The sequence below is a fragment of the Oncorhynchus masou genome, unplaced genomic scaffold (assembly GCF_036934945.1).
Source record: "Oncorhynchus masou masou isolate Uvic2021 unplaced genomic scaffold, UVic_Omas_1.1 unplaced_scaffold_4338, whole genome shotgun sequence".
In the NCBI taxonomy this organism is placed as follows: domain Eukaryota; kingdom Metazoa; phylum Chordata; class Actinopteri; order Salmoniformes; family Salmonidae; genus Oncorhynchus; species Oncorhynchus masou.
In genome coordinates this window covers 1-20,588 of record NW_027016767.1, presented here as the reverse complement: position 1 = coordinate 20,588, position 20,588 = coordinate 1, and the positions used below count along the sequence as shown (strand labels likewise).

Genomic DNA, 20,588 nt, shown 5'->3' with positions numbered 1-20,588 from the left:
TCAATATTTCTGGATTTTTGTGTGGATTGAATTAAAGTTCTAATGAAACTAAAAGGATCCTAGTTTGTCTGTGCTCCTCCTCACCCACACCTCTCTCATATCCTCACACTGTCCATCCTGCTCTTTCACTGTTGTCTGTGCTCCTCCTCACCCACACCCTCTCATATCCTCACACTGTCCATCCTGCTCTTTCACTGTTGTCTGTGCTCCTCCCCTCACCCACACCCTCTCTCATATCCTCACACTGTCCATCCTGCTCTTTCACTGTTGTCTGTGCTCCTCCTCACCCACACCCTCTCTCATATCCTCACACTGTCCATCCTGCTCTTTCACTGTTGTCTGTGCTCCTCCTCACCCACACCCTCTCATATCCTCACACTGTCCATCCTGTTCTTTCACTGTTGTCTGTGCTCCTCCTCACCCACACCCTCTCTCATATCCTCACACTGTCCATCCTGTTCTTTCACTGTTGTCTGTGCTCCTCCTCACCCACACCCTCTCTCATATCCTCACACTGTCCATCCTGTTCTTTCACTGTTGTGTGTGTGAATTCCTATGTCAAAATATTGGCCTGTATTTAATGCCTTTTAGACACATCTAACTAGCGTAATTCAAAGCTACAAAACTATCCAAAAGCATATTTATTTATCTATTTAAATTCTCCTCTCCTCTAGATCTCCTTATCCAACTCTTCTCTGCACCTGACACATCTGGTCATTGTACTGTCTGTGTGTCAGTCTGTCCCAGCCCTGCCTCAGCCTATACAATCCTCTTGCCTGCCTGTCATAATGACAGACAAACTGGAATGACGCACTTGCGATTAAGTCAGAACACTTGGATGAGAAGGATGAACTGAATTCTAACAAAAACATCAGCTATTCTTAGGTGTTTGAGTGGCTGCAGGTTGAGTGTTGCTAACATAGTGGCTAGATGTGTATTTGATGCATGTGGCTGAATGATATTGGCATTGTTCCTCCATTGTACTGGGTTTTGGATGGCCTGAATCTCCAAATTATTGACCTGCTTGAGTAATCAGACATTACTGTTTCCGTATTTGTTCATGTGTGCAGCAATTGGTTACGTCTGTCTATCAACAGTTTTGTTGTCACGTTGCTTTTTATATTTTGTTGATGAATCTGATTTTATAAATCAAGTGTGCTGTAATTTTTACACATGCATATTTGGTTATTTTTGTTCAATGACCTATGCTATTAGTTGCAATAAACTGCCTTATTTTTGTTATGTCAATCCCTTTTCAGTGAGTAGTTTTTTTCTCTGCAAGGGGTGTAAATGTTATTAAAGTATGTTTACCCTGAAATACTCCACTGGTTTCAACAGTTTACATCTGTAATACTCATGTTGGTTTTCTACTAACAAACGGATTCCATTTAAGCAGCCCTTGATTAGTTGAGACAAGTATGTTAGTAAGCTATTGGGCCAAGAAAAAGTAATTGATTTCAGTATATTGTGCTGCAAACCTGCAGGATATGATTAAATGCACAGAAGTAGAATGGACAAATCATTGTCTTGAATGTGGATACCTTTCTATTCAATATATTTCTATGCATTTAATCCTGTACGAAAGGTGAAATCCAGATGGATAATTTTTGATAAACTGGGCCCAGGATTGTGTCCAAGGTGCTCTATGGCACCATCTAGTGGTCCATTTACTGTGTCCCCAATCAATCAATTGGTGGGCAGTGCGTCTGCAAGGGTGGTGTCCAATTAACCTTCACATCAGGTCATTGTTCTGTTTCTGGAAGGCAGAGGGTTGGTATGTTTGACAGAACTTTGTAAAAACCAAATGTAAGATTTAGGATTGATTTGTAGGTCTATGCATGTTGGTAATGGGACATTTAGATTACTGAAGTTCACATTTAGTTTAGAGTGATTAACACTATGCTTAGCATAATTATATTTTCCCTTTCTGTAACACACATGACGTCCAGTGTTTGTGACACTCAAGGTGTGGGTTGATGGTCAATAGACTTATGTTATGGATTGTTATCATATCTGTTGATAGTGGATGATGCCAGACGATGTACAAGGACACACTTATTATTCACTGTGGTATTATATTTACTGTGACTCTGTAGCAGCTGACCAAGTCACTGGCTTCTGTTTTGACAAACTACAAGCTTCTTGGGCTGGTGTTTCCATAGTTGAATAAATCAGACTTTTATACCAATTTTTGGTATACAGTCTGAAGCAAAGCAGTGCAGAATTGTGGTAATGTTCCTTACAAGCCAGAATGTTTAATAAAATTACATTTGAACTTACTCTATTGGTTGTCTGTGCAGTTGGTCCTTCAGCTGTTTGAAATTTGAGAGAAAATATCCATCGGAAAGTGTTGTCTAGCCGACTTTTTAGCGCACCGGTACTGAAGTAGACATTTCTAGCACTTGGCACAAAACCATGTAAACACCTTGTATTATGTGTGCATGTACTTCCATCTCGTGTGTTCAGTCATGAGCAAACACATCTTGATTGCCACACACAGAGCCATGTTTTGAAGTCTGTTTAATACTTTCCTGTGGATATTTTGTCCTTTTCTGACTAGCTGAACGACCAACACCCAGGATAATCATCAGAGTACGTTCCAATAATTGTATTCAACATTCTTGACAGACGAGGGACGTTAAGTTTTGCCTACACAATTGAAGGCCCACGTTTGTGACAAGAACATTTGGTGCTGTCTGATTAGTATATAAGGGCCAGTCTCCAAGATGTCAGTTAGACATGTTCTGTGCTGGATATGTCTCCTTGTTGCAACTTCTTATAAACCAGATTGGTTTTTGATTGACTTAGTCTGCGAATGCTCTTTTTTTGTAAACCGAGACATTACTTTTACAATATGATTTTTGTCTTGTGCAGATGGTTATGTCTAAGTCCACTTCAAAGCCTTCCAGGCTCTTGGATTTTATGTTCTGCGCTGGCTTTGTGTTGGGGTTCTGTCTCTGTTTCATGGCCATTGCTTACTACAAAGCATATCAGATCTCTCAGGAGACAGTGCCCTTGTCCTCACGGACCAGCAGCCTCTTGGGTGAGCTCCCTTCAGGTAAATTGGAGCTACAGTATTTTTTTTACACCTCTCTGAATAACTCCAATACACTCAGCCACATGATCATCTCTCTCTCTTTCTGTCTCTCTCACTCAGTACACTACTCTGCTGTTGCCACTAATGCCTCAGTCCTCTCGCCATTGCCTCCCTCCCCCACCCCTTCTTCGGGTCGACTGCTCTGCTGGGTGTTGACCTCACCCCAGACTCTGTGGACCAGAGCTAAACACATAGTGAACACCTGGGGGCCTCGCTGTGACACACTGCTCTTCATGAGCTCTAAGCCGGATCTCCTGTTCCCTGGGACCGTGCTGGCTCTGGCAACAGAAGAGGGACGGGCCAACCTGTACAATAAGACCATGGCCGCTTTCAACTTACTGCATGACGGGTAATGCCCCACATCACCAGTATGTTCTCCGAATCTCTCTCACATTGATGGAGGACATGATTCTGGTGGTCTAGAATCCATGTGGTATAGGAGATCTACAGTGCATTTGGAAAGTACTCAGACCCCTTCAATTTTTCCACATTTTGTTCTGTTACAGATGTATTCTAAAATCTATAAAATTAAATATACACACAATATCCTATAATGACAAAGTGAAAACTGTTTTTTAGAAATGTTTGCAAATACCTTAAACTGAAACACCTTATTTACATAAGTATTCAGACCCTTTGCTATGAGACTTGAAATTGAGCTCAGGTGCATTCTGTTCCCATTGATTATCCTTGAGATGTTTCTTCAACTTGATTGGAGTCCACCTGTGGTAAATTCAATTGATTGGACATGATTTGGAAAGGCACACACCTGTCTATATAAGGTCCCACAGTTGACAGTGCATGTCAGAGCAAAACCAAGCTATGAGCTTGTAGGAATTGTCCGTAGAGCTCTGAGATAGGATTGTGTCGAAGCACAGATCTGGGAAAGGGTCACAACATTTCTGCAGCATTGAAGTTCCCCAAGAACACAGTGGCTTCCATCTTTCTTAAATTGAAGAAGTTTGTAACCACCAAGACTCTCACTAGAGCTAGCCGCCTGGCCAAACTGAGCAATCGGGGGTGACCAAGAACCCGATGGTCACTCTGACAGAGCTCCAGAGTTCCTCTGTGGAGATGGTTGTCCTTCTCGAAGATTCTCCCATCTCTGCAGCACTCCAACAATCAGTTATTTATGGTAGTGGCCAGACGGAAGCCACTCCTCAGTAAAAGACACATGACAGCCCGCTTGAAGCTTGCCAAAAGACACCTAAAGGACTCTCGGACCATGAGAAATAAGATTCCCTGGTCTGATGAAATCAAGATTGAACTCTTTGGCCTGAATGCCAAGCATCATATCTGATGGAAGCATCATGTTGTGGGGATTTTTTTCAGTGACAGGGACAGGGAAACTAGGCAGTATCGAGGGAAAGGAAAGATGAACGGAGCAAAGTACAGAGATATCCTTGATGAAAACCTGCTCCAGGGCGCTCAGGACCTCAGACTGGGGCGAAGGTTCACCTTCCAACAGGACAAAGACCCTGAGCACACAGCTAAGGCAATGCAGGAGTGGCTTCGGGACAAGTCTCAATGTTCTTAAGTGGCCTCGCCAGATCCCGGGCTTTAACCTGATCGAACATGAATATAGCTGTGCAGCGAAGCTCCTCATCCAACCTGACAGAACTTGAGAGGATCTGCAGAGAATAATGTGAGATACTCCCCAAATGCAGGTGTGCCAAGCTTGTAGCATCATACCCAATACGACTCGAGGCTGTAATTGCTGCCAAAGGTGCTTCAACAAAGGGTCTGAATACTTATGCAAATGTAATATTACAGTTTATATTTTGGACATTTGCAAGAATGTATAAAAAACTGTTTTTATTTTGTGATGGAGTATTGTGTGTAGATTGATTTAGAAAAAATAATTTGATCAATTTTAGAATAAGACTGTAATGTAAGAAAAAGTGAAGGGGTCTGAATACTTACCAAATGTTTGTAGTGCAATGTGGATGGATGGGCTGATGATAGACTGTCAGTCAGGTGACCTATGTAAAGATGCTCTTTTTGGTCACTCATCTACACACAAGGTCCCATAAATTTGCAAACAATTCTAAAAACATTATCTCGTTTACATGAGTATTCGCACACCGGAGTCAATACGTGTTAGAATCATATTTGGCAGTGATTACAGCTGTGAATGTTTCTGAGTAAGTCTCTAAGAACTTTGTACACCTGGATGGTACAATATTTATACATTATTATTTTTAAAGATCTTTAAGTTTTGTTGATCATTGCTAGACAGCCATTATGAAGTCTTGTCATAGATTTCTAAAACATAATTCCACTTCGACTTTATGGGGTTATGGGGTTAATCCGTTTTAAATTCAGGCTGTAACACAACAAAATGTAAGGAAGGTCAAGGGGTGAGGAATGTGTTATGAAAGCACTATTTGTATGTGCTGGTGAAGGAGACAAACTCTGTCTTTGACCCCTCCTCTTTCCCTCCATTTCCAGTTACCTAGACAAGGCTGACTGGTTCCTCAAAGCTGATGATGACACCTATGTAATTGTGGAAAACTTGCGTCTGCTCCTGTCTCGGTTCAGCCCAGACAAGCCTGTGTATCTGGGCAGACGTTTTCGCCGCTTTGTCCATCAAGGCTACATGAGTGGTGGTGCTGGCTATGTACTGAGCCGCGAGTCTGTGAGACGCTATGTCAGGGGCCTGCACCATGGAACCTGCACCCAGTCCACCTCTGCAGAGGACCTACTACTGGGCTTCTGCCTCCAGAAGCTGGGAGTCCCAGCAGGGGACTCTAGAGACCACCAACACAGGGAAACCTTCCACCCCCTGTGGCTGGGTAAACTTCTCTGTACCGAAGACATACTGCCCAAATGGTTCCACCAGTACAACTATTACCCTTCCAAAGTGGTAAGTAGGTCTTCACTCTCAGTAGAACACATATCAAATGACCTCCCTTCAGTGCCATTGAGCTTCCTGCTCATCTGTTTTTTTCCTTTCTTTCTCCCTCTGTCAGGGTCCAGACTGTTGCTCCAATTCATCTGTATCCTTCCATTACGTTCAGCCAGTCAGAATGTACATGCTCGATTACTTCCTGTACCATCTCAGTCCAGTGGGGGCCACAGCCCAAAGCTGGGTGAGACCAGAGAGGAATAAGCAGAGACCCCTGTCTATGGATTTGACAGTGACATCCCTGATAATAAATAATAATATACATGCTCACACCGTAATTATTGATGTCATTCTCTTGTAGAGTTGTCTTGCAAACATTAAAACCAATGTTGTTACTAAAGTCTTTGAATAGGTCCATGCTAGTTCAAACCAATTCATCATGATCTCGTCTGGATATTTGCCTCGTTACAGTATGTATTCATAAATTGAGTCTGTCATTAGTCATAGAGATCCTATTAAATACTATTCTAATTCCTAATTATATGGTTAAAATGCTGTCTTCCAGTGACATACTATGTTAGCTGAGGTTCCATATTGGCGGTTGCGATTTAATAAAACAATAATAATTGAACCTCAACCTGGGTAGTTTGAACTGTATAAGAGGCCCCTTGGAGCAGATCACTGAAGCGTTACTGGCCATTTGATTTGTTTTCTTCTCCAACGCAGGTCTGTTGCGTCATATTGTTTTCAGAATATATGATAAGAGCTCTGATTTTCAATGTCTTACTTCATGCAGCATCAGCTAACATTAATTTGGTAGATCTATGGGCAAGCTGCAAGATCTGAACAGAACTCAACATTCTGGCTTGTATATTGGCCTTTTTAACACTAAAGTTGATCCAATATTGTCAATGTCTTGTGTAAAGTGTTGGTCCCATGTTTCATTAGCTGAAATAAAAGAACCCAGCCATTTTCCATATGCACAAAAAAGCTTCTCTCTCAAAATGTTGTGCACAAATGTGTTTACGTCCCTGTTGAATTTATCCTTTTCCAAGATGCCACCTGTCAGGTGGGATGATTGTCAAGAAGCTTATTAAACAACATGATCATTATACAGGTGTACCTTGTGCTGGTGACAATAAAATGGCATTCTAAAATGTGCAGTTTTGTCACACAATGCAATGCCACAGATGTCTCCAGTTTTGAGGAGCCGTGCAGTTGCCATGCATACTGCAGGAATGTCCACAGAGCTGTGCCAGAGAATTTAATGTTAACTTTACTATTATCCACCTCGACGTGGTCTTAGAGAATTTAGCAGTATGTCCAACCAGGCTTCACAACCGTAGACCACATGAACCACACCAACCCAGGACCTCCACATTTGACTTCTTTCACTGCGGACTCATCTTAGACCAACCAACTGGACAGTTGATGAAACTGGATTTGCCCAACCAAAGAATTTCTGCTCAAACTGTCAGAAACCATCTCGGGAAGTTCATCTGCGTGCTCGTCGTCCACACCAGGGTCTTGACCTGACTGCAGTTCGGTTTCGTAACCGACTTCAATGGATAAATGCTCAATTTCATGGCCACTGGCACACTGGAGAAGTGTGCTCTTCATGGATGAATCCCGGTTTCAACTGTACCGTGCAGACGGCGTGAATGGCGTTGTGTGGGTGAACGGTTTGCTGATGTCTATGTTGTGAACAGAGTACCCCATGGTGGCGGCGGGGTTATGGTATGGGAAGGCATAAGCTAAGGACAACGAACACATTTGCATTTTATCAATGACAATTTGAATGCACAGAGATACTGTGATGAGATCCTGAGGCCCATTGTTGTGCCGTTTCATCTGCTGCCACCACCACCTCATATTTCATCATGATAATGCATGGCCCTATGTCACAAGGATCTGCACACAATTCCTGGAAGCTAAAACTGTCTCAGTTCTTCCATGGCCTGCATACTCACCAGACATGTCACCCATTGTGCATGTTTGGTATGCTCTGGATCAACATATACAGCCGTGTGTTCCAGTTCCAGCCAATATCCAGAAACTTTGCACAGCCATTGAAGAGGAGTAGGGTAACAGACCTGATCAATTATATGTGACGGAGATGTGTCACTCTGTGTGAGGGAAATGGTCACACCAGATATTGACAGGTTTTCTGATCCACACCTGCCCTTTTTTAAAAAGGTATCTGTGAACAACAAATGCATATCTGTATTCCCAGTCATACCGAAATCAATAGATTAGGGCCTAATTAATTTATTTCAATTGACTGATTTCCTTATATGAACGAACAAATTAAAATCTTTGAAATTGTTGCATGTTGCTTTTATATTTTTAAATCCGTGTTGATAAGGAGTTTAATCCATAATGTTCGAACATTAAAGAGGAATGTGTGTGAATGTATTGTGGGGGCAAAGGCATAGGAGTGGTGGGCCCTGGTGTACACGGCTGGTTTGAGATTTAATCAACGAGGAGGGAACAATATGACTTTGAGGGCAGACCTTGATTGATAGATAGATTTTATGACCAATAAAAGGAAGTCGTATTTTTCAGTACCCAACCAGATCAAGGATGTGTCATTCGCCTCTGCCCATGGGCAAATTGGACACGAGAACTGGCTCGTTGAGCTGTTGTCAGTTTTAGACAAGATTTGGCAATATTTTGTCAACTGTGTAGCCTGATAGTTTACATAAAAGTCAAGTTATAATAGCCAACAGTGGATGATCATGTTGGGCATGTAATAGTTTTTGTTGTGAACTGAATGCAGGGCTAATATTTTAGATGTATTTATTTTAGTTCGAGAGAAAAGTTGGAGGAAATCATGGTCATCACAAAAAGAAGGCTGGCTACTAGCAAGAAGCTAACCATGTTGGATACTTATCATAAATATTGAAATACTGGCTAATTTAAACTGAAGAGGTAGCTAAAACTACTGATTGTGATCTTTGATACGGCTGCCTGTTGAAGTCGAAGTGTTTTCGGCTCCTTTCATTTTGCACTTGGGGGGGGCGGGGGGGATCTGGGTAGAGAAGTGAAGCGGCTCGGGGGCACCCCTTGTCTACAACCACTTCGAGCCACTGTCCCATTCCAGCTTCACAACAAAGCACAACCGCGCTGCAAAGATTCCAAGACTGGTAAATAAAATTCTAATTTTGGTGCCAAATAATGTCACTTGCCAAATATTACACTATGGTGGGAATGTCGCTGGGTTTGCATTTTTATTGCTGTCTATCTATAATGATGAACTGTTATAGTATCTTACTGCTTAGCTACATGGGTCTATTTTACATTGTGGTGCAGCTCTCTGGCCTCAATTTTTTCTAAACAGAACACCGATTTACAGTGAATATAGCCTATTTCCACCCCATGCATCAACCATCCCCCACCCTGCTCAAGCTTGTGTTTTGCTGTGGGTCTCTGCAGGACCCTATAAATGAAGTGTTTTAAAACAGAAATTTGCTACTTAATTTGAAAATGTCATGTTCTTTCCAATTCATTATTACACCACATAACTGGAACATCATAAATAGTTCTGTCAGTTACATCCATGCTTTTTTTATTACATCACAAATGATTGGAATGGCATCATAAAGAGTTCTCAATAAAAGGAAGACCTTGTGAGAAAGCTATTCATTGACTACAGCTCAGCAGTGTTCAATATCGTAGTGCCCTCAAAGCTCATCAATAAGCTAAGTTCCCTGGGACTAAACACTCCTTCTGCAACTGGATCCTGGACTTCCTGATGGGCCACCACTCCAGGTGGTAAGGGTAAGTAACAACACATCCGCCACGCTGATCCTCAGCACAGTGTCCCCTCAGGGGTGCGTACTCAGTCCACTCCTGTACTCCCTGTTCACTCATGACTGCATGACCAGGCACGACTCAAACACCACCATTCAAGTTGCCGATGACACAACAATGGTAGGCCTGATCACTGACAATGATGACACAGCCTATAGGGGGAGGTCAGAGACCTGGCTGTGTGATGCCAGGACAGCAACCTCTCAATGTGGTCAAGACAAAGGAGATGATTGTGCACTACAGGAAAAAAGAGGACCGAGCACGTCCCCATTTTCATCAACGGGTCTGCAGTGGAGCATGTTGAGCGCTTCGCAAGTTCCTTGCTGTCCACATCACTAACAAACTAACATGGTCCAAGCGCACCAAGACCGTCGCAGAAGAGGGCACAGCAAAACCTATTCCACCTCAGGAGACATGGGTCCTCAGATCCTCAAGGTTCTACAGCTGCACCATCGAGAGCATCCTGGTTACATCACTGCCTGGTATTGCAACTGCTCTGCCTCCGACCGCAAGGCACTAGTAGTAGTGCGAACGGCCCAGTACATCACCGGGGCCAAGCTTCCTGCCATCCAGGACCTCTATACCAGGCGGTGTCAGAGGAAGACTCCAGCCAGCCTTGTCATAGACTGTTCTCTCTGCTTCCGCACGGCAAGCGGTACCGGAGCGGCAAGTCTTGGTCCATGAGGCTTCTATTTGCACCCCCTTACACCGTTGCTACTCTCTGTTATCATCTATGCAAAGTCACTTTAATAACTCTACCTACATGTACATATGACCTCGTTTAACCGGGCGCACCCGCAAATTGACTCTGTACCTGTACCCTTGTATATAGTCTCGCTATTGTTATTTTACTGCTGCTCTTTAATTACTTGTTATTTTATTTATTATTCATATTTTTTAACTGCATTGTTGATTATGGACTTGTAAGTAAGCATTTCACTGAGGTCTACACCTGTTGTATTCCGGCTCATGTGACTAATACGATTTGATTAACCACGTTTTCCATCTAATATATTATACCATATTAATGCGACTAATGGTACCATATAAAAAATAAGTCACTACAAGTAGTTTCTGTACAATTTTATAAATGCCGACAGTTTGTTTGTTTGAAATGGTGGGATCTTTTTGTGTCAGTAAAATGTATTATGTGAGAATTACTAGTGGAAATGCCTTTATTAGCAAATATTGATATAATAACTGCAGTGGAGGCTGGTGGGAGGTGCTAGCAGGAGGGGCTCATTGCAAAGACTGGAATGGTATAAATGGAACAGTATCGAACACATCAAATATAAGGAAACTACATGTATGACTCCATTAATTCCGTTACAGCCTTTACAATGAGCCCATCCTCCTATAACTCCTCCCACCAGCCTCTAATGAATAACCATCATATTGAAGTCAACTTGGAGTCGAGTAGATGATATGGTGTGTGTGTGTGGTCCTCTCATTATTACTGGGGGAAACCATGCAGTTTATTAGGCTACAGATGAAATAAGTTCTGAACTTACAGGGTGATGATAGTGCATGGTCATCTTGACGCTCCATTCCAATAGATGGAGGGTATTGTTCTGGTGACACGATTGATGCTTGACTGCCGTTTTGACATAAAAATATTCTCGCTCTTATCCATTTTAATCTCATCGTAGACCACCCTACCCCACACTGTATCTTTGAGCTGTTTGTAGAGCCAGAGTAAGCACATTTTCTATTTAATGCGTCGGGTTTGGTGACAACTATCAAACATCACATAGCTTTAGTATACGCTACATATCGTGATTATTTTAATCAGTAAAATGGCCTTGTTAAATGGTCAGTGTTATTATTTTTATTGCCCCAGCTCTAATTGATCCTGAACTCTCTGAAGGTGTTTTAAGAGTGTAATTTAATTACACTACCTACCTCTGGCACATGAGAGGGTACAATGTCAATAGAGGTTTTAAGAAACCTTTGTTTTGGGCCCTGTGGCCTGTAATTCCAGTGTGTTTCAACAGTACACTGTAATGATGCACCAGTAACTCGAGTGCTTGTTCTGTGGTGTTTATTTATACATCCTGTCTGCCCTGGGAAGTGGGGTGGAGGGAAGTGGTATGAGTTGGGGAATAGGTTTCTGGAAAGTAGACTCGTTGCCAGTCTTGTGCAACATGTCTTTGGAGGCTTTGCTGTAGGCTCAGTGGCTTGGCTCACACCTGCCAGAGATTACTTACAAAGAGCTGCCAATACACACCTACTTGTACTACGAGCTCATCAAGCCCTACGAGGGAGGTGGGGGGCCGGGGAAGCCATTTTATGAACTCCTGCTGGTGCTAAAGTAGTTTTGAGCCTCCTTTTATGATGTGACTATTTGTTCCAACTACGTTGCACTGGTAGGCTGAGCATTTAGTTTGTCAGACCAATATGCTGTCAAACTGGGGCACCGTCACACAAAACAGCCCTCCATACAAGATTAGCATCTGTCTTCTGTTACAAATATTGACCTCATCACACACTCACAGTATAAAGCAGAAACGTTTCATATCAGTAAATGTGATATCTTTTGGCTGTTTCCTTCAGGCGACAGGAGCAAGTCTCGCCCCCCAAAGCCGACCATTCGTCGCACCCTGTCCCTGGATACAATTGTTGGACCATATCTGCAGGGCCGGGTGGCCCAAGGAAGCAGAGAGCCAAGGAGTCACCTGTGTCAATGACAAGGCCACACAGGTAAACTCACCGGGGACTCAGTCAAAGCCCAAATGTGAATTTAACATAAACAGCCATTAACTCCTATAGATCTGAAACCGAGAGGAATATACTATTGTCAAGCCTGTATTGATATTGCTTAAAAGCCATTTGTAGGGCTCTACAAATGGCCCTACAAATGGCTTTTGTGGTCTAGGGCACTGGCGCAGTGGTTCTAGGGCACTGCACGCAGTGATAGCTGTGCCACCAGAGACTCTGTTCCCGCCTGTGGCTCTGTCGCAGCCGGCCGCGACCGGGAGGTCCGTGGGGGCGATGCACAATTGGCCTAGCCGTCTGGGTTAGGGAGGGTTTGGCCGTGTAGGGGATATCCTTGTCTCATCGCGCACTAGCGACTCTTGTGGCGGGCGGGTGCAGTGCACGCTAACCAGGTTGCCAGGTGCACAGTGTTTCCTCTGACACATTTGGTGCGGCTGGGCTCGGGTTGATGTGCGCTGTGTTAGAAGCAGTGCAGCTTGGTTGGGTTGTGTTTCGGACGATGCATGGCTTTCTTGACCTTCGTCTCTCCCGAGCCGTACGGGAGTTGTAGCGATGAGACAAGATAGTAACTACTAACAATTGGATACCGTATATAAAAATAAAATGCCATTTGTAGCTCCCCATTCAATTTGTCACCGTTGTTGCTTATAATGGCCAGACTTCTAATCCACCTAAAAATGTGTGTTATGAACACTGTTGTCCTATTCTGTAATATAAAGACCAAGTGAGGCTATCTGAGGCTGGTGCTGCAGGTGTCTAGCAGTTCCATTCTGAAGCTGAGGAGCAGTGGAAGGCAGCCAACTGATATAGTAGTTGTTTTGTTCTTCATCCACTGTCTCTTCAACCTCAACCAACCCCTGCCCCTGTATCCACCCCCCATCTGGTGCACAAAGCCTGGGCTAAATCCTAACCACACTCCACCACACGGTGCCCTCAATCTTGACACAGTTTATACTGAACAAACCCCTTTCCCTGTATTGTACAGAACAGACCCCTCCCGACCTCATTATACAGCCCCCCCCTGCTTTATTTAAGATGATAGAACTGTCTCCTATTGTCTGCCATTATCTCATTTCTTCAGTAATGAAACTGTCACATTTTCCCATACAACCAGCTTCTTGTGGATTTGGGGGAGTTCCCCTCTGTCACAAACACACGAACTAGAGAGAGACCCAATCTAAACAATTTGTAGTAACCGGTTCAAAACCCCTTTGTAATATTACAAAGTAAATCTACATCAAATAAAACACGAGGCTGAACTGGCATTCAAGTGTAAGACACCCAGAACATTCCATCACCTTTTGACAGGGTCTTTTTATAGCCCTGTGTCCCGCGATCTCTCCGGTCATGTTTGGTGTAAAGGGTGGGGTGGGGGGAGCAGTAACACTACACTGACAGGGTTGGGTAACTGACTGTCCCTCCATGACACATTTAGCCACAATGTCTGACCACTGCTCCACCAGATTGGGCGGAAGATGGCATCAAGGTTTTTTGTCATTTATAGTGTGGGACCGACTCTGTTACACTACTGTGCGTCATGACATCAGTGTGGAACTCTGTGAGATGACTGAGAGCTCTAGGAGACTAGACCCAGAGAGAAGACTGCATTTTGGGGAAACGTGACCTGGAGAGGAACCTGCATTTGGAGGAGAGGAGGCCCAGAGAAAATAGCTAAGTTAGGGGGAGGCAGAACAGGAAAAAATAAATTGATGTTGAGGTGAATTTGGCCATCAGCAAGAGGATCCTGTCCAGGCTGTGTGTGAAGCAGGAGTGTGGAGACAAGGGAGGGCAGCTCAGCAGATAGACGCCACACACCCACATCCTCCCGTCTCCCAGCAACGCTCACCCCAGGGCTTGTGGGCATTAGAGGAGTGGGGCCTATGTCGGTAGGAACTCTCCACTGTCCTCTCTCTTCTTCCTCCTCATCTTGCATGTGAAAACATGGAGCTCAGTTGTGATGAATGAAGGAGGGACAGCACAGGATGTCACCATGTTGATTACCCAGTCCTGTGGAGCTCCTATTCTGTGAATGCAGCTGTGTCTACATGTTTTGTGTACTAATGTTAAACTGTGTCTGTGCTGCTGTAGCTGACGTGTGTCCCTTGTGTATTTGCATTGCTGTGGCTTTTGTTTTACCAATTGTAGGGGTGTTGTCAGCAACAGTGGTTTACTCTTCTTCGCCTGCCTCTCTGCCTCTGCACAGCTGTGTAGCTGGCAGGTGTGCCTGACAGCTGTAGGGCACCACTTCTGTACTCTAGTCAAATCATGTAGCTCGGGTGATGTTTCACTTCCATAGGTGCTTTCAATTGTACAGTGAGAGAAGAGCAAATGGCTCACCGCTTCTGTAATGTTCTACTGAAAGGTCAATCTTAGAACTCGTAGATAAAGTTACCAGTTGTGTCGTTAAATGATCGACAAGAACATAATCCTGTCTGACTCCAATCCGATCTGCATAGTCACAGCAAAAACTATTTCAAGTCAGTTTAGTTTTTCAGAAAGTGTGTGTGTGCAGAGTTGTATAAGCAACGGTGTGGCTGGTTACTATAACAAACCCCTGCTCCTTCCATAGACTCCCAGCTCCTGGGCAGAGGAGACTCGGGGAAGAAGAAGTGTTGGCGGACACAAACGTCAGCATCAGGGGCAGCGCTGAACACTTGAGGGATGTGAGTACTTTCTTTGAATGGGAAATGTTTACTAAAAAAGGTCCTTTAACCAGAGCTTGTCAATCAAACACCAGTAAATCTCAGAGATGGGACTATTTCTACTCTCCTGTTGCAGAGACTCGGCCAGTCACACCCCTCTCCCTGTTGAATTAGTCCCTCCCCTCTTTCCCTCTGAAAGACGAGCTGTCTTTCTAAGTCCTTTTCCCTCTATGTCTTGGCCTCAGGTGGTTAAGCTCAAGCACCAGCTGCAGAAGCGCTCCCACACGCCCCTCCCTCTGAGGATATGAGCTGTCCCCACCACCCCCTACCTGGAGGCCATGTGCCAGGCGCTACACAGGTACGTCCTATACAGCCCTCCCCATGATACTGTGGATTGACCTGTACCTGGAGCCCGTCCTTATTTATACTGCAACTTGTTTACTTAAATTTTAAAATGTTATTTTTGATTTTGAATGTCCCTGATGACTGTAACGTAAGATCATGTATGCAGACAGTGTGACCCAGGAGGTGTTCAGAGTGTTCACTGACACACAGAACACTGATGGTCGGCCTGAGTTTTCAGGCAGAGTAGAGAGGCGTTAGCAACAGGGCCAGAAAGACAGCAATGCTTTTCTTAGGAGCTGGTGTCACTGCTGCCTGGTTGCACCATCGCCACGCTATGACAGGAATGCACATTGACAGGAATACACTGTACGCGAAGCTACATGGCCTTTGGTACATACCCTCACACTCACAAGCCTCTTTGTGTGGAAACAGATCAAATCAGACCATAAACACTGCTGTGCTCCATTTTCATGTGACCTTGGTGACCCCCCCCCAGACAGTGCCCCTGAGCAGGTTGGCCCCTCGGCTGCGGCGCAGTGTGGAAGGTCTGAACCTGGAGCTGGAGGGGGTCTTTGTGTCAGAGACACCTGAGGACCAGCACAAGGTGAGCATGTTTAAATACAGCCTATCTGCTTGGGTACCGGCTGGCTTAGATCCATGATCTCAACCCTCTATGGATCCACTGGATCCCTCTAGTGACAGCCAATTAGCTCTTATTTCTCTCCAATGGCCAGTGTCCCATAGCCTCACCGTACCCTCTCCCTGTTCCCCTGTTAGATCCTGGATGTCCCAGATGGCCACAGAGCTCCAGTTCCTGCCCAGAGGTGCAGCAGTGGTACCCAGAGTGAACCCTCGCCTGCCTCGTTCGACCCTGCTTTGCTCTCCCCATCTCAGTCTCCCTGCCCCATGGGAGAGCCAGGTGAGTAAATGGATGGTTTGTTAGACTTGAATGATTTAAATACCATAGTGGACCTTTTTTAAATCATTTTGTTCCTGCTCTGTGCAGACCCTGTGGACTGTGAAACCGTGTACCCCTCTCCAGTTGTTCTGGACCCCTCCCTGTTGCAGCCCTCCTCCCCTCGTCCCAACAAGACCTACTCCTTCCAGAGAGAGCCCCCTGAAGGCTGTGAGCGAGTACGCGTTGTGTGCGAAGAGGCTATGTGAGTATTGAAACGCACCGACTTTGTGTAATTAGAAATGATTTGGGCTAATCATCTCTTTCTGTCCCTCAACCCCAGGTCTCCCTGTCAGAGAGAGCCTCTCCTCCAGGTATCCTGCCCTGACCCCAACAAGGTGAATTTCACTCCCCATGGAGGCTCTGCCTTCTGCCCTGTCAGTCTGCTCAAGCCCTTGCTGCCCTCCATGGACCTCCTGTTCCGCGGCCTGTCAGTCTCGCCTGTCACAGGCTGCTCAGGTCAAGGCTCTGCCCCCTACCAGACAGTTGGGCATTCGGTTGGGGGCTACATGAGTGGACCCCTCCAGGACACAACCACCATGTGACTGTGGAGATGGTTGTTTTCAGACTAATGAGGATGGATTTATCCTAATAGATTAAATCAAAATGGCTGCCACCACCTTGTCAGGGACTGTTATGACAAGCCTCCAGATCTATTCAACTAAGATCAACAAAAAGAGACCTCTACAGTGGGTTCTCTGTGGGATCAGGATCAAATCTGTCATTGGTGTTCTATCCTGATTCTCAGAGGGACTTGCTGCTCTGGGTACATTGATAGTCACTTGCCCCCTTGGTTAGGGGGAGTAAATAAATTGTACAAATGTTTGTGTGACATATTTTCATTCTACATAACTTGGCCTTGCTCTGATACCCTTAGATTTGTTATAGCTAGAGCGTGGAGTCAGAGATGTACTAATTAGTGATGCCTGAGTTGACTCATAACCTGCAGTCCCGTGGTTATATCTCCGGGTGGATGGGTTTAGTCATTCAATATTGTGTGGTGGGTGGCAGGCTGGTTGAATAAAGAGAAATAATACCTTTAAAAAAATCCATAAATGTGTAATTATTGTGCAATTTATAAAGGCTGCATTGAGGTACATCTTTCATTATTTTAGGCTATCTGGTATTCGTGCATAAACCTAACATGCAGGGCTTAACTGTAGGCACGCCAAATAGCCCACACAGCCAATCGCCAAGTAATACTTTTGGGAACAGACAGAAAGTTATCAATCCACGGAGGCAAAAAGGACATCGTTCAGGTTTTAATTCAATAAGACAAAAGAGTTTAAAGCAAAGAGAAGAGGGGGCCAGAAAAGTCATGTTTGGAAAAGATTTGGTGAAGTGGTAAAAGAGGATGATAGCAGTGTTGTGTGTGTGTGTGTGTGATTGTGAGGCGCTATACACACTTGACAGTTACAAGACGGAACTTCAAATTGGCCTATGGCATGTCAAGGGAACTGAAATCTGGGCACTGACTTGTAGGTCTATAACCTCTCACATAGCCTTAACCATAACTCCTGCAGAATTAAGCATTTCTTGCAGTAAAATTATACACTAAATGTCGGGTTAAATTTGAAACAGGAGTGGAGAAATATGATTTATTCTTGAGAGAATGCCATGCTCAGATACCATCTGTAGAGGTGCTGTCTTCATCATAAAAGCTGATAGTATTTCAACCACATAAAAAATGCATCAAACCCGAACTGAAATCTTATCAGAAACACGTTGGGTCGTTTTCACAGCTTTACCCCATACAGCCGATCAAACTGATGTCATTTGGGCAGAACATCTTTCCCTTAACATTTTGTTATTGTGTTTTCTCCCCGGTCCCTAAAATGTCTTTGCTCCGCGAAAGGTGACCGAGAACTTTACCAATATTATGTATGATCTCAACAGTATAAAGAATGCATTGTTCGGTGTGATCTCGAGCCATGCGTTTTGATTTTATTAAATGCATTGATCGGTGTGATCTCGAGCCATGCGTTTTGATTTTAAATGCATTGATCGGTGTGATCTCGAGCCATGCGTTTTGATTTTAAATGCGTTTTTGATTGCGTCCCTGTTTCTACCCTTTTATATAAATGTATTGATGTATGCAAATACACCCAGTGTATGTATGCAACTGTGGCACATATAATTATATTTTTTATTCACAAAATATATACAAAATGCGTGACCTACACAAAAGAAAATGTACATCATCCCACCGTTGGGGCATGGACTCTACAAGGTGTTCAAAGCGTTCCTAAGGAATGCTTCCCACAGGTGTCAAGTTTGCTGGATGTCCTTTGGGTGGTGGACCCTTCTTGATACACAAAGGAAACTTTTGGGTGTGAAAAAACCCAGCAGCGCTGCAGTTCTTGACCCAAACCGGTGCGTCTTGCACCTTACGTTACTACCATACCCCATATGTATGTGTGCACTCCAAATAGTAAATATGTTATTCATACCCTGATTATTAATCTCCCTTTACAATACCTATGCATTCTTATGAACATTTTGAACTGAAAGTTGAAGAACAAGTTAATTGGGCCTCAGTTGTCAATAGTGCATGTCTGAATTGTACTGACTCTGTCAGTATACTAGCTAGCAACATCTACCATTTCTAAGTGCTCAACTCGTCATGGAAATATTGCTTAGTAGGACTATGACACACTCATTTTGCATTAAAAAAGAATTACATTCATATAGTTTAACAATAATCTTTGCTACAAAACATTTAGGATTATGTCCATTGTTGCCATCACACAAACCTGTAAGAAAATACACATACAGTATGGATGCCACATCAAATGTGGTATTGGAAGGCAGCTTCATCAACACCATGCAGGAGATCATAACTGGACAAAACATTTGGCTTCTGGATCACTTCCCCAAAATATAGTTCATGGAACGTTTGTTCACAATACCTAAGTGTTCATTAGACTTCCATATGTCTATTTAACATTCCCATAAGTTAGCAAGGGTCTGCAAAATTGTTAAAAGGTTAAAATATATATATAACAGTTGGACAATGAATGAAGATACTCCAAACGTTTAGATTTTTTTGATCAAATCAGATATTGTTCAGACATTTTGGTGGGAAATCAGGTATTCAATTTATTAAAAAATGGCTCAATTTTTTCTTATGTATTCATATACATAGGTAAATGTTTGGAGGTATACAAAACATGACAGACTATCCAAGTGAAAGCCACGATCCACTTCAAATGTGTAGATGAAAGGGAGGAGACAGGTTAAAGAAGGATTTTTAAGTCTTCGGACATAGATTGCGTGTGTCCATTAAGAGGGGGAATGGGCAAGACAAAAGACGGAACGGGGTATGTCCGTTTCTGGGTCCCAATGTTTATCATGAATTTGGATCTTGTCTTTCTATTCTCTTGTCCCATTGATGAGGGTGAATGTATTGTTTTTGAATCAGTTTGTGAAGTAATTGTTCATTATGATAGACATTTCCCATATTTAGGGCCTAGTAGAATGTTTTTACAGTTGGTTTGTGAGTATACCTAAGGAGTACTCACTTTGTGACTTGACCTATCCCTTGCTCAGGTTGATGAGGAGCAATGTTTATGGCAATAGTGGCTGTTCCTATATCAGTTTGAAATGCATGTAGTGTCATGCATGAGCATGAACCTCTGCTCTCTTCTGATGTAAAGGTACAGTCTGAATCATTTCTACATAGTTGTCTTTTCCCCCAGCTTCGGATACGTTTTACCTTACTGTTTTGTGGTGTAAAATGACATTGTTTCACCAATATGTAGGTGTTCTTCCTTTACTTTTCTGTATAATTTCACGTTTTAAGCATTGAAGTTGTTTAAACGTTTTTAGTTTGACAGTGGACACTAAATGGACATTAAACCAATAGTGAATGGGTTCAGTCATGATTATTGAACAATGCTAAAATGTGGTGCATTACAATGTTGTTAAATTTGTCTTCACACGTGTCGCTGTGTCTCTGGAGTAGAAACCCCGCCCATTCTCTCGTCCGTCTGTTTCAATGGCCGAATCTAGTGGTTTGTTGCCTTATTTGAACCAATAGAATCCATCCACATCCCAGTACGAAAAAAGACACGCGACAAGTTCGAGAAAGCCCCGCAAATGTTTTCAATAGTCGTCTGTGTAGACTGCCATTTAAATGAACAATAATTCAAAGAGTATAGATCACATACATAT

At 43.6% G+C, this 20,588-nt stretch overlaps 2 pseudogenes; both read left to right on the top strand.

The window, feature by feature from the left end:
- Window positions 1-2,964: 2,964 nt before the first annotated feature.
- Window positions 2,965-6,209, top strand: LOC135539135 (glycoprotein-N-acetylgalactosamine 3-beta-galactosyltransferase 1-like; annotated as a pseudogene).
- Window positions 6,210-7,000: 791 nt separating this feature from the next.
- Window positions 7,001-17,454, top strand: LOC135539134 (protein FAM117A-like; annotated as a pseudogene).
- Window positions 17,455-20,588: the final 3,134 nt, after the last annotated feature.